The following is an 11,444-nucleotide window of genomic DNA, read 5'->3' on the forward strand; positions in this document are numbered from 1 at the left end:
TGCTTCGGTTCCGAGATCAGACGAGATCGGTCGCATCCAGCCCTTTGCTCGACGTTGTTCTAAGCCTTTGCCATATCCTTGAGCGGGTTCCTGTTAGACTCTAGATTTGATTCAAGAGACAGGGGTTGGACATGCTGAGCCTTCACAGAGGAGGGTCTAAACTGTCACATGCTAAACACCATAGTCCTGACAGTTCCCTTTGTAACATTTCAACAAAGACAAGAGGTCAGCAAGTGGAAACATCCATCCTTGGGTTCCTTGGAGGAAAAAGGCAGCGTAGAAATGTAATAATAAATAAAAATTTAAAATCCTGTTACCTAGGCATCCAGGTGGGTTATGATCAGCAGGGAGAGTGAGGTTCAAACCGCATAGTACATACATTAATTGTGTAGCATGTAGCTGAGCCTATTTTTTCTTTCTTTCTCTTGTCTGTTAGAGTAGGTGCGAATCCCTGATTCAGATAAGGAGGGGAAGGTTAAACCTTCCCCATAGCTGTTCGCTTCCTGAAATTCCCCCCACCCCCATATGGGGATTAAAAAAAGAAAAATAATGTCTTCATTGGAGTCAGTGGAGGCCTCTCTCCTCCCCCACTTAAAAAATAAATAAATCCTGATATGGAGGGGAGAGTGAAATTTCAGGAAACAAAGAAGTGAAGGGGGAAAGTTTAATTCTTCCCTCTTGGTGCATGCTGGTCCCAATCTGAATGGGAGCCCCATCCAGATTGGGACCCCATGCGCTTTTTAAAAAGCTCAGCTATACACTACGCAGTTAAAGTAACTCTGAGTGACTTGACCCTGAGACTTAACGGAGTCTTATCTTGTCTGATGGAAAGGAAGGAACAGGCCTTGAGGTCTGGACTCTGGTTCTCCGATCAAGACTATGGTATTGTATAAGCTTGTGTGGAGCTTCTGTGGAAAGAAAGCAGGATGAGACCCTGGTGAATCCTAGGGATGGGTGAGAATTTCATTCAGCTTGTTTTCTGATAATAACTTTCCAAATTTTGTAAATTACTTCATAATTGGGATGGAAATAACTTTTTTTTTTTAAGCTGAACGTGAGAGAAAGCAAAACTGGCATTGATTTTTTCCATCCAGGCAGACAGCTCTGAGTGCTTAGCTCTTAAATGTCTCGGTTTGAGCCATGTTTGTGGTAATAAGCAATAAAAATTATTGTTTGCCACCTCTTTTTTCCTGAGATTCTCCTCATCTTGAACAGCTACATGGCAGGCAGGTACAACATGGTCCTCTCCATACTGGGAATAGCTGCACCTACTGAATTTGGCCAGTGTAGATTGGTGTCGGTTTGGTTTGGTTTGTTTTTGATAAAAACTCACCCAAACTCACACATTTCTTCATGAATAGAATGGAAATAACTTGAGGTAAAAAAGGAAAAGAATGTGGGAGAAAGAGAAACTGACAGATTCATCTATCCATACCAAACCCTGAGTGAAGAGCTTGTTGCCTTGTGTAGGAAGAACCAGTTCTGAGGTGAAACAAAGAGTGTGAAACTTTACTGAAGATATCGATAGGCCTGACTAGCTACAACAATTCTTGAAGGAACTCATAATGGGAAGAAAAGCTTAAAGGTGCTCTAAACTGTGGGAAAACCACTCTACCACCGAGGGAGGGAAAGTATCGGTGCTTAATTTTTTTTATTGTTCCTTTTCCCAGTCCTGTTTTATTTTACCGGTTGACCACCCTTTTTGCCTTTGTGGTATCCTGTTTTGGAGCATCAGTATTTGGCAACATTTCCCCACACACATCATCTTCTCACTAGGTTATGTTAAAACAGTGGTGCAGAATGATATACCAAACACAGTGCCCCTGACCCAAGTAAAATTAGTTGTACATAAATGTCATTTATATTAATGGGACTAACTGAAGCCCTATTGATTTCAATGGAACTTAAGTGCAACTAGTTGGATTGGGGCCATGTATCTGAGCATAACATAACATAACCCAATGGAGATAGGTACATTCCCCCCCCCCCATTACCAAACCTGCTACTCTAGGTAGGAGGAAGGGGTCCAATTTGACTCTGACTTAATACACCTGCCTCTGGTTTAGCCTTCTGGTGAGGTTTACCTGGAGCCTCTAAGGGCGGAGAGGAATAATTGTGCCAGAAGATAGAAACATATGTTGCATTCAGATAACAGCTTGATTAACCAGCTCTGATTACTCATTTTTGGTGGCTTGGCCCACTTGAACTTCCACAGTTGCTCCTTCAGTATTCAAGATAAGTGCCCACATTTATATCCTGGAATAAGTTAATAGCGTACCAACATTTCAGCTTGGCCAAATCAGCCTTTACCAGATCCTCCCCTTTCTTCCTTGCATGTGTTGATAAATTACTCTCAAGGTGATTTGGCCTTGTATGATTTGGGCTCCTTCTTGCTTTCACCAGCCCTTTCATCTCATATGTGGTTGTTACTTATCTTCCCTATTAGTCGAGCGATTCCAGAGTTTCATTCTGGCTGGGTCGTCCAGTTTCTTCCAAGTCTCCAGTCAAAGTATCTTGCACACAGCAGCTGTGCCTGTTGTGATATCCTCTAATGCAGGGGTGGGCAACTTCCCTTAGGCTGAGGGCCACATAGGTTGTTGGGGTGTGTGTGGCTGGGGGTTGTACATCTGCATGTGCCCCACACATCACCCATGTGCGCACAACATGTAGCATACCCCCAAACCCCAATCCTACTGGAGATGGCTGCAGTGGTGAGGAGGCTTTGACTGCATCCCCACCCCAGCAATACTAGCCCAATTCTCCAGGGAAAGAGAATGTTTGAGGAGTCATCCCCATGCACCCTCTTTCCCTGCAGCATTATGCTCTGCCAGCCCACCCAACAGTTGCTTGGTGGGCGTCCAATTCTCCAGGGAAAGAAGGCATGGACGGTATCATCCTCAGGCACCCTCTTTCCCTGGGGTGCCATGGCAATTTGGCAGGGGGCGCAGGAAGGGCCCTGGGAGCAGGGGCAAATCTGGTCCACTGGCCATGTGTTGCCCACCTCTGCTCTAGTACTGCAGAGAAATGAGGTCTTTGGGACATCAGAGATGGTCACATTGATAAAGACAGTGTATTTGGGAAGACTCTGTTGGGTTTTGGTTGCTTTGCATTATAGTGTGGCTTGCTTAGCCTGCTGTGAGGGCAGAGTTGGTTCATTGCCTTTTGGTTTCAAAGACAATACTTTGGTACACCTGCCTATTGTGATATCCTACTAGAAATAATGGTACAAATGTTATCCCACAACCGAAGCCTCCCTTGGAACCTGACTTGGCATGAGCTTATTCATCTTAGAAGACTTATTTTGTGTTTGTTTTACCCTATGCTTACACAGCTAACATTTACTCTGTAGTTGAGGTAGGTTGTGGTTGATGCCAGGAAAAGCAGCTTTCACTTGACATTAGAAGAAATGTGATCTGGGAAATGAAATGACTATTTTTGCTCCTGTAGTAAAATGCCTGCTTTTTTAAAACAAAAAAACGGTTACATTTATATCCTTCTTACAAGGAGCCCAAGGTGACACATTTCTACCAAACACCCAGTGGATTTGGAATTGATGTTTTTCTTACTGGTGGAGCTCTGTCACCAAACAGCTGACAGGCAAAAATGATCGCTCAGAAGTGGTTGTATCCTAAACTTCTGCATTTGCTATAATGTGCAGAATGGCTCTGAAGGAACTGTAGTTGTCATTGGTCCTCCAATTATGGAGAGATGATAGGCAGATTCGTCACTATTTTCACATCTGTATAATTAATAGAACTGTGCCGAATTTTTTGACCTATTTATTTTCGACCATTCGTTTGGGGGGGAGGGGCAAAAAGAAACTGCACCCAAAAATTGTGGGAAGGGGTGAGAATTTTGGAGAAATTTCTCAGGGTGCAGGATTTCAATGCTTACCTTACTCTAAGGAGGTGACAGAGGGCCGTCTGTGCTTCTTCTTTTACTATTCCCCCCTCCCCGCCTCTGTCCCTGCAGCCTCCAGCTGATTGAGTTTCTCAGAAAGAACCCTGGAGGACTTAAGCCAGGACTTCCTCCCTTGGGGCTTTGCAATGCTACTGCCTGTTGAGAGGGGATTTCTTGTTCTTGTTGTCATCTCCTCCTCCTCCTAACAACTTTTAATAGCAATAACACAAAATTTAAAAAATGCTACTCTTGGCTTTCAGGCACTCAGTAGGCAGCAGCGTTGGAAAGACTCATGGGAGGAAGCTCTAGCTAAGTCTTCCAGGGGGGTTTCTGAGAAGCTCAAGCTGCAAGGACAAAACGGGGGGAAACTGGTGAAAGAAAGAGCACACAGGAGCCCCTTTGCCACCTCTTTCCAGTAAGGTAAGCACTCAAGCCCTGAACCCTGAGAAATTTTGGAGAAAAACAACTGCCTCTTTCACAGGGAAACAAAGAAGTTGCAAAAAGGCAGGTGGGGTTTTGACACAACATGTAAGCACATAAGATATTGAAAGTATGAAGTCAAAGAACATATACACGTCCAGTCATACCTACAGTGTCTAAAGCCAGACTAAACATAAAGCAAATAGATCATTATTTTGCAATCGAAATTGCAAGCACAGGCTCCCATACCCCCATACTGCAGTATCAGGCCCACTGCACCTACTTTAGAGTATAAATGGGGAAAAAAGACATAGCCATTAGTTGCATTTTTAAATTAAAGTCTGTTCTGGCCCTGGTTATAGGTCTTCTAAACGACTATAAAATGACATTACCCATTATACTACTTAGTTCTTACAGGAGAATTCCAAAGATAACATCACTAGACCCATTATACTGGTGCAACCCAGAGGGACAAATTGACTTGCCTAAAGTTGCCAAAAGGTCAAGAATCTGACCTCCTGCCATGGCACCCTCTGCCTGACCATAGGTTTGCTTTGTTTTCACAGCACAGTTTCCTCAATCTACCCTAGTCCTATTTCTCACTATGAAGAGATAAAATATCTATGCTAACCGGAGAGAACTTGAGCTTTACTACAGTAACATAAAAAGGGTCACACGGGCAAACTATAATTTAATTTTTAACCTTCTGCAGAGTATATTTTTCATCACTCTGGATCTGGAGTATAGTGATAAATTATGTGTTTAGGCATTTGACAATTTTATTAAAGCTTCATTCCCATCTGATTTCTTTCAAATGATCCAGATTTCATGGATTTCATCCTTAATTAATCTTGGCAATACAAAGGAAAATTGGAAGATGGTTTGGGGCGTGGGTGGGGAAATACACGTTTCAAACGTGTATTAAAATGGTGTTCTCCTTGTTCTAACTCCCTAGAACTGGTCTAACTCCCAGGACTGCTTCACACAGGGTTTTTCTCCCCTAACAGAGGTTCTCTCTCTCTCTCATTCTCTCTTTTTTAAACCTGCACTACTTGCACTGCCTGATTTGAAGCTGGTGCAAATATTTACTTAGCTGCAATTACGTATTTAAAGCCACAAGTGACAGCTTGGACTATTTATGCAGTTGGTCTGGCTTTGCCTCTCTCAAACAAATCAGTTCTCCATACAAAATTCCTTTCTGTGGTCACTTCTCCCAATACCCTCACTATTTCCACTAGGGGTTCTACCAAAGTCTGGGTGGGTGGGAAGTGAAGGGCTCTTGCTGCAGATTCTAGGCTCTGCAACCCTTTGGATTTGGGGGAAAACCTAAAAAAGGTCTTGGACTCTGAAAGTGACCCCAAAAAGTGCCCAGAAAGCCCTCCATGGTGGGCTTTACTGGACATAGTCCAAAGCTTGATATGTCAACATGGTCAATCACATCACCGACCTACATTGCCAAAATAGATCTTGGTCCAGCGCTATCCAAGCCTGTGAATGGGTGATTTCCCTCCACCTTCTTCTCTTCCTCTATAAGGGCAATGGTGATGATGACCAAGCTTTAGTAGGCCCAGACCTGGTGACCAACATAGGTTGATGCCATTATTCTGACCCAAACCAACCCTAGTTCCTTGTCCAGAAATTATCTGCACCAACCCAATTATTTCTGCACTTTTAACAAACATCCAGAAAACACACACACTAGCATAGGATTATTTCCACACAGTGGTGCAGCGAAGTAATTTTAGACACTGGACCTAATGTTCTTAGAGGGTACTCCTTTACAGAACCATGTGTTCTGTAAATTACTGTAGCTGTGAATCACACAATTAACATATCTCTCCTTCCCCTGCCACCACATGCTGTACAACTGCTTCTGCATTCCTGATACGTTACAGCAAGAAACAAGGAAAAGACAATTTCCCACACCTCAGATACACACACACACACACACACACACACACACACACACACATACATAAAAAAAGACATACTCTGTGCATGTGCTGTTTCATATCTTAAGCTCACTTAAATCATGACTGATATGACTACAGGAACAGAGTTTGTTCTTCCTGCCTGCTTACCCGGGAATAAGCACTATTTTGTTGTAGGAAAGGATAACAGATTTTTATAAGTAAACATATAAAATGAGCATCAGTAACTATGTACATTCCAGGCTGGCTAGCTGCCCCCTCATAGAAGTCTTTATAAAAAATAAGCAGGGACCAGTGTGGGACTTGGGATACTCATCTCTGCCCAGGTGTTGATACCGGGTCTGTTTGCTACTGCCCCCATCATCCGCCATTCTCTGGGTGATGATCATTTGTGGGCCTCTGGTCTTTGGTCCCGAAGTCCAGTCCTTGCTGTTCCAAGGCCAGAAGTGACATGCTTGACACATGATTGGAAGGGGCTGTGGCTCAGTGGTAGAGCACATGCTTTGTACGCAGAAGGTCCCAGGTTCGATCCCTGGCATCTCCAGGTATGGAAGGAAAAATTCCTGCCTGAAACCATGGAGAGCTGCTGCTGCCAGTCAGTGTCAACAATACTGGGCCAGATGGACCCAGGGTCTGACTCAGTATAAGGCAGCTTCCTAATGTACCTATGAGTATTTTTCTTGCCTTCATATTTTCTTTACACCACTCAGCTTGTCACTCCCACAACTTTTTCTCATCTTCTCTTCTCACCTTCAGGAAGTTTTTGGTGGATATTTTCTTTGTTTTGCATGCCGCTACCTGCCAGTATGAATCTTTTCCCACGCTAGCCCACCAGGGTCAGCCCACTGAGACTGAAAACTAGCTTATTCTCATCCCAAAAAGATCCGAAGTGCAATGGATTCTTGTTCACATCCCTTCTGCTCTACAGCTATGTAAACAATTGTGGCTCGCGTATATTTGTTGCATGGAAAAGTGAGTAGTCACTCACCACTTGAAGAAAGCTTAAACACATTTTTCTTGACATAATGATGAGAAAGATGGAACTGCTGCTGGATTCCTGGGCTTTTATTTCACTCAGCTAGTTTTCCCTAGCAATTAAGAAGTAGGGGAAATTAGCTAAGTGAGATATCGAGAGATAAAAGTCCATTAGCCAATAGGTTCTCCTTCTGAGCACAACATTAAGGCAAATGTCTCCAGACCAATGGGATGCAGTGGTTAGTGTCAGACTATGGAGACCCGCTCTCGCTCTCAGCCTAATCTTAAGGCTGTTGTGCAGTTAAAATGGAGAGCAGGAGATACATGCACACTGCCATGAGATTCTTGGAGGAAAGGTGGAATATAAATGCAATCAATCAATCAATCAATCAATCAATCAATCAATCAATTATTCTTGAGAGTCAATTGTCCAGAAGGTGCATTCAAATTCTCAATAGCCAGTGCCTGATTAGTTCTCATGTGGTGAATGTAACATGTAGACAGGCTAACGTGAAGCTGGTCCATATGAATGCTGAGCTCCGTTATACCTTACTCATGTAGGTGTAGCTTTGCCTATCTAAGAAACTGAAGGGTTGCCTCCAGAAGCCACCCCTACTGGCAGAGTTGGTTAGAGAGGCTTGAAGGACCAGTTGTCCCCTTGCAATCTCTATCTTGCTGGGATGGAGGAAGCTGTACCAGATCCACTTGCAACTCCTTGATTAGAGGATACCTTCCATTGTTTTGTGTAGCAGCTTATTTTCCTTGACAGACTGCCCCCTCGCCCATACTGACAGAGGAAATAAAGCAGTTGGGAGAAAAATGGAAGGAGTGAGAAATTCAGCTGGCTGACACAGCCTTCTAACAAGTGGCTCTGCCACAGGAGACTGGGATGGCTTCTTCGTTCCCAGGAATACACAGATGGCAAAGGGGCGATCCCTGCCTGCTTGTGGATGAGCGAGACATTGGTTGGTTTTGCTTTTTAATGTGAGATTACTCAAATTTGCACTTCCCAGACCTGAACACAATTTGCATTAGAAATCCATACATTTCTGAGTTTATAAACTGAGTCTCCCACACCCTCGCCCCAGCAGTCAACATGTACACATTTGAAAGTTGGAGAAGAAAAAATGCATATTATCTAAAATGTGCACAAACATGCACATGTTTCATCAGTATGTGCATGTGTACAGAAATGAGTACATTTAAAGAATTCACACAAACACGTGAACAAAAATACATACCCATTTCTGTGCAGGGGGAAATGAAGCTTGCACAGAACTGGGATGGCACAAACTTAGCAGTGGAAAACTGAGAACCTGAACAAGCTTGAGGTTTTGATGGATTCATCCATGCCTAGGAGGGAGCTCTTTATTTATATTTATATGCTGCCCTCTAACAAAAAGTTCTCAGGACAGCTCACACAATAAGAAAGGTTAAAAAAAAGATTAAAAACAATGAATAAAAATAGTGTTCTATAAACACACAGCAGAACATCTTACCATGTAAGCAACATAATGTGTTGGCCAGCTTCCTTAAAACTGTAGTACTTGCCACCAAATAGTAGTTATGAAAGTTTGGAGTATGTTGAAGTCCTGTAACAATCACAATTAGCTTTTTAAACAATACATGAATGGTCTAACCCACCCAATGTATTTATAGTGTGGTACCCTGAATCTTCCTCAGCCATTTGTAGACCAACGTATGTTGTGAAAAATGGTCTGGCGTGATCATGGTTACAATGTCTGCTGCTGATTATTCTCCATATCATGTATATTCCCCCCAGTGTTTCTTTTGATGGATTTAAAGTGTGAAATACGGAGAGATGGCACATTCAGAACCTCACGGTTACAGATGTCCCTGTAGCAAGGGTCTGTCTGCATCAGTGTCGGCTCCAGGTTTTGGAGCGCGCTTTGGCCAGGCACCCTCAATGGACCCTTCCCTCAGTGAGTCTTCATTCTCACCAGAATTGTCACCAACTGCTGCTCCTTTTCATCATTGCTACCACCTGCTTGCTTGACAGGCAGAGAGCCAGTGAATAAGTTGGCAGTAGCATCTACTGCTCCTCCTTCTCACCTCTGGCCCAGAGATGTCTTGACTGGAGCAATAGGCAGGGGAACAAGCAGGGTGCAGTGGTGAAGAGGAGGAGCAACTCTAGGGGGTTCTTGTCAGTGGGTATCTGCTGGGGTGTGGGCCCTCGGCAGGTGCCCGACCAAGCCTACTTTTGATGCCAGTTTTGGTCTGCGTAATATCATTATTTGAAAAATACAGCACATACAGAATGGCAGTGAGTGTAACCTGTGTGATGATGCCACATTGTCTTATGTTGAATAATGTATTTTTCAGTGACAGTTCATTATCAGTAACTGGAGAAAACAAAATAGAAATGGAATTCTTTGAACAGTATACACAAGATATTGGGTGTACACTGGAAATAACATCTTTTAGATCCAGGGAAATTAAGTCATGTGAAAAAGCAAGTCTCTGGAACGGTCTCAGCTAAAAAGAACTAAGATTTGAATTCTGTTCAGATTAGATTTGAGTTAGTTTCTTTTAGGCCCATTCTAACCTAGAGTTCTTATGCTCTGGATAATACGAATGCGAACACACTGAGCCCTCTACCCTTCATAAGCCCTTCCTGCTGCCTTATTTTCATTCCTCCCAAATTACCTGGTGGAATAAGAAGGTATTCTGTTGCCACCTTCATTAAGTAGCTGCAGCATTGTGAGCACCAGGATTTTTGGAATTGTAGTTTCCCAGAAAGACATTTTCTGCCACACATTTTTCAGTGCTCTTGAGATTTGCTCTTGCGTACGTTGATGTGATGCTGCCCTAATTACTCTGAATGTAGCTTCCTCTAGCTCTCAAGAGCACAGCATCAGGATTGTGCCCTAAAAGAAAATAGAGCGAATTCTTATAAGTTTTCATTGGAAGTAGATACTCCTGTACTCTATCTGATTTTTGCATGACAGTGCCAACAGAAGTCTGGGAGGAATATGGGATAATGGAAAAAGGAAAAAAAAAAGAGTCACATTATTTGCTAAAGTAGCAGTACAAATATGCAGTGCATATTGTAACAAAATTAAACTACCACTGCTAATCAAGCAAATGGGATCTACGTATGGGTTTCCATAGCTTGTCCTGTTTAAAAAAGACTGACACAGGGGGATGTGTCAGGAATGGGGGAAAGGGATCCTGCATCCAGGACTTGGGAGTGCCCATGAACTGTAGGCAAAATATTCAGCTCTGATTGTTTTGGGAGGAATGAGTCCAGACATTCCATCCTCTGCCAACAGGCAATCGCAGTACTGGCAGAACTGCAAAGTATCGGTGGGAGAGAAGGGGCTCCTTCACATGGAGCTTTTATACTGCTATTGAGATGGCTCAAACATGGAACTTCGTGGGCTCTTTAGATGATGCTCTGTGAACCTCCAAGGCGCCTCCTGCACTAAATGCCCTTTGTTCCATTTTTAGATACATCGCAGGTAATGAGCTATCAAATTACCCCACTGTGTTCCGCTGTGAAAAGAGGAAAAGCAGCAAGAAGAGGAGCAAGATCAATGAAAGAAGACTCGGATATGGGGAGAAGGAGGGGGAAAGGGGAGAAGGAAAAGGAAGCACGTGTAAAGGAAGTCCGTTGTGATCCTGCATTTAAAATGGAAGCAGAAAGCCCCATTTTAAATGCAGGATTTTAGGCTGGTGTAGAGATGCTCAAGCTCTCTGGAGTGAGACCTTCAAAATGAAAACCGTTTTATTTTGCTGCAGTGAAAGTAAGTGGCAATTGTGAAACAACTTCGTAAACAACTTCTCTTTAATTTAAAGACATTCTCTATGCTCTTTAGTTCAGTAAGGCTATAAGATTGGACAAAGGTCAAGAGAAGGGGCTGCAGCTGAGTGACAGAGCGTGTGCACTGCAAAGCAGGTCCAAGGTTCAGTCTCCAGCATCTTCGGGCAGAGAAGTGAAAGGCACCTGTCTTGAAACCCAGGACAGCTGATGCTAGTCGACGTAGACAATTCTGAGCCAGGTAGACCAATGGTCTCACTTGGCATAAGGCAACTTATGTTCCCAAGAGCGCAATCCTAAGGGATCACCACTTGATAGACAGAAGGCCCCAAGATCTGGGCCCTCTATCTATCCTGTTGCTGTTCTGGCAGGAGCCAGGCACGGTAGGAAGAGGATGGAGGTGAAAACACCTCGCATTCCTCCTTTTTTCTTTACAT

At 43.4% G+C, this 11,444-nt stretch overlaps 1 non-coding gene across 1 annotated transcript; it reads left to right on the top strand.

Moving 5' to 3' along the window:
* The first annotated feature begins 6,723 nt into the window (after nt 1-6,723).
* TRNAT-UGU (transfer RNA threonine (anticodon UGU)) lies at nt 6,724-6,795 on the top strand. Its single transcript has one exon. It is a non-coding gene; the product is annotated as a tRNA-Thr (tRNA).
* Nucleotides 6,796-11,444: the final 4,649 nt, after the last annotated feature.

The sequence above is a fragment of the Heloderma suspectum genome, chromosome 5 (genome assembly GCF_057233095.1).
Source record: "Heloderma suspectum isolate Gila_16-S chromosome 5, 16-S_ref, whole genome shotgun sequence".
Taxonomy (NCBI): domain Eukaryota; kingdom Metazoa; phylum Chordata; class Lepidosauria; order Squamata; family Helodermatidae; genus Heloderma; species Heloderma suspectum.